This window comes from Semicossyphus pulcher, unplaced genomic scaffold (genome assembly GCF_022749685.1).
Source record: "Semicossyphus pulcher isolate SPU_LCO1_2020_fin unplaced genomic scaffold, fSemPul1.0.p SCAF_12, whole genome shotgun sequence".
Taxonomy (NCBI): Eukaryota; Metazoa; Chordata; class Actinopteri; order Labriformes; family Labridae; genus Semicossyphus; species Semicossyphus pulcher.
Window position 1 is genome coordinate 31,506,361 of NW_027211626.1, and position 3,736 is coordinate 31,510,096.

Here is a 3,736-nt window from a genome sequence, read left to right on the forward strand (position 1 = left end):
GAATTTGGTAATGAGAACTTGTTGCACAGCTGCTGGAAGGATCCGAAGACATTTTCAATATACAAGTCACTAAACGTCTTAATGCCAGAATTTGACCAGATAGAAAATGCTCCATCAATCAAAGATGGATGAAACATAGGGTTGGCAGATAAGGGAGCTAAGAAAGAAGGGGTCTGGAGGCCAAAGTGGCGTCTGAATTGTTTCCAAATTCCTAAAGTGGATTTAACCAAAATATTTTTAGTGTAGGGAGACAAAGAAAGGCTAAATGGACAGAGAAGAAGAGCTGTCAGCGAAGCCGGTTTAGAGGAAAGTGCTTCCATTTTTAACCATGTTGAAGAGCCAGGTAATTTCTCATATTAAATCCACAATTGGATTATTCTCGGGTTTGCAGCCCAGAAATAAAATCTGAAATTAGGTAAAGCCAGACCGCCAAGTGACCTCGGCCTCTGCAACAGCTCCCTGCGTAGTTGGGAAACTTTCTTATTCCAAATAAATTCAGAAACTAGACTATCTAATTTACTAAAAAAAAGGACTGAGGAAGGAAAATAGGTATACATTGGAAGAGATATGATAGCTTGGGGAGGATATTCATCTTTACAGAATTTACTCGAGCTATAAGAGACAAGGGCAGTAGTGACCACCGTCAAAGATCTTCCTGTATTTGAGCCAGTAAGGGGGCAAAATTTAACTTGAACAGGTCCTCAAACTTTCCTCCAACATGAATACCAAGATATGAAAAACTCAACGGGGCATCTTTAAATGGGAAGTCCTGTACTGAGTTACGGGCTGCATCATTTAAAGGGAATATTTTACTCTTGTCCAAGTTAAGTTTATACCCTGAAATACAACCAAATGATGTGAGAATATCCAGAGCTTCTGGGACCGAAGCCGAGAGGTTAGAGACATGTAACAACAGGTCATCCGCAGAAAGGGAGACTCTATGTTAAATTCCATTTCTGATTATACCGGTTATAAAAGGATCTGACCTGAGAGCGATGGCAAGAGGTTCGATCGCAATAGCGAATAACAGCGGGCTCAAGGGGCAGCCCTGACGGGTGGAGCGATGCAAAGGGAAGTATATTGAGTTAACATTATTGGTCCGAACTGAAGCCATTGGAGAAGAATAGAGAAGTTTAACCCATGAAATAAACCTCTGCCCAAAGCCAAATTTCTCCAATGTATAAAAAAGATAATTCCACTCCACTCGGTCAAATGCCTTCTCAGCATCCATTGATAGGAAATAATAGTAGGCAGTACTGTCTCCAACCGCATGGCTAATAATTTGGACAAGATTTTTACATCAACTGATAAGAGACTTATGGGGCGGTAACTAGAGCAGAGAAGTGGATCTTTATTTTTCTTCAAAATCAACGATGTATTGGCATGAACCTTGTGTTGTGTTCCGGTCAAATTTGACCGATTTAAAAATTTTATCTCTGAAAATTGTAGTTAATTTGTTCATATTGACCTAAGATTCCATGACTTTGTCCACAAAGAGGATTTGAACACAAAAAATAAATTGTATTGATTTGCTCACAGTTCATTGCATGGCTGCACCATGGCAGGTCGTCGATATACCGCAAGTGAGGTTCTTGATTTCATATTTGATGATCACAACACTGATGAGGAGGGGAGAGGCCAGGAAAATGACAGTGAGGATGGATTTTAAGAGGAAGTGTCAGAAACTGAAGATGACATGGAATATAATCCAGACCAAGAAACAGATGAGGAGGAATCCAGTGATGAAGAGGACGGCCATGCTGAGGTTGCTGTCACATTCAAGTCAAAGAATGGGAACTTATCCTGGTCTTCATCCCCACCTGAGAATCAAGGTAGAGGATCAAGGATTTGCTTTGACAACCGGGATACAAGACCAGGCCGTCGTCAACAAGACAAACTGGCAGCGATCAGAGAAGTTTGGGACAAGTGTCTGCCACTCATCTATAACCCAAGTCCAAACGTCACAGTGGATGAGCGTCTTGTCGCTTTTAGGGGACGCTGCCCTTTCAAGCAGTATATGCCAAGCAAGCCATCAAAATATGGCATAAAGATATGGGCAACATGTGATGCCAGGACAAGTTATGCCTGGAAAATGCAGGTCTATACTGGGAAACCTGCAGACGGTGTTCCTGAAAAGAACCAAGTGAAGCGTGTGGTTCTGGAGATGACTGCAGGTCTCAAGGGACACAACATAACGTGATAATTTCTTCACCTCCTACGCTCTTGGTGAGGAGCTGCTCCAAAAAAAATTGACCATGGTGGGGACGATCAGAAGAAACAAGCCCGAGCTGCCTCCCGCCTTACTTGCTACACAGGACAGGGATTGTTTTTCCTCCAGATTTGCCTTCACCAATACTCACACCCTTGTGTCCTACTGTCCAAAGAAAAGGAAAAATGTACTCCTGATGACAACTCTGCACAGGGATGCAGCTGTGAGCACCAGGGAGGACAAGAAACCCAATGCCATCCTGGATTACAACAGGAACAAAGGCAGAGTTGACAACCTTGACAAGGTATGTTGATTTTGATTTTCATGTACTTCTTCTCTATCATCAGTTTGTTTGAACTGCACCATAAATGTAAGACTTTAGACCTTTAGACCTGTTTTCTTGGAGTACAACATTTATGAACAACACAGAGTCAGTTGTATCCATTTGAATACGCAAACATGTCTAGATTAGATCTTTAGATGTGATGCCTTGATGCATCATGCAAAACATGAGATATTAGTTGTATGTACTCTTGATTTTATCCACTTTTTACACCTTTGCAGGTTACTGGCACATACTCTTGTCAGAGACAGAGTCAGAGACAGCACGTTGGCCGATGGTGTTATTTTTCAACATCATAGATGTGTCAGCTTACAACGCATTCGTGGTGTGGATGGAGGTGAATCCAGGATGGAAGCAGGGGAAATCTTTCAAGAGGAGGCTATTTCTGGAGGAGTTGGGGAAAGCTATGCTGGCACCCCACATTCAACAACGCCAACACCTTCCCCGAACGGCAGCCTCTGCTGCATTGGTAAAAGAGATCCAGGAGCAAGAAGCAAGATCACTTGCTACAAGAGAGAGAGGTGATAAGAGGAAGAGGTGCAGTCTGTGTGCACCAAGAGATGTCAAAACATGCATAACATGCCATAAATGCAATGCATATATTTGCAAGAGACACGCAACAACCTGCGCATATTGTCCAACATGTGCATGAGAAAAAAACACCACTGAAGTTTGAGTCAACACTCCACCACATTGAGAAGCCTGATTTTGTTATCGGTTGACTGTTTTTTTCAGTTATCAAGCAAAAACACATCTGATAGACTGGTTAACATGTTATTGTTCTTTTTATGTTATTGTTCTTGTTAGTTGTTCGTTAATGTATGAAGACATTGAACTTGGAATATTGTGAAAATATCAAGTGCAGTTTTGGGATAATTTCCTTTGTACACAATTAAAATATTCATGGTCACTTTTGACCGGGAACACAACAGGTATTACTTATTATGACTGTATAAAAAAATGTAATGGTTTCAACGCAAATGTCCTTGATAACTTTGACCCAAAGTAGTCTGTAATATACAGTATACCATGTGTCATCTGATTATTTCTTATACTCAAAATAATCCAGGAATTATGTTTTTTAGAACTTGCTTTCAAGTGTATAAGATCAGATCAATGATGCACACAGGCCACTAAAACCATATAGAAGTTCAAAACTTTCAATATTCACTAGAACTTAAGTT

The 3,736-nt window shown here is 41.0% G+C and overlaps 1 pseudogene; it reads left to right on the forward strand.

The window, feature by feature from the left end:
- The first annotated feature begins 1,696 nt into the window (after nucleotides 1-1,696).
- LOC138588223 (piggyBac transposable element-derived protein 4-like) lies at nucleotides 1,697-3,310 on the forward strand (annotated as a pseudogene).
- Nucleotides 3,311-3,736: the final 426 nt, after the last annotated feature.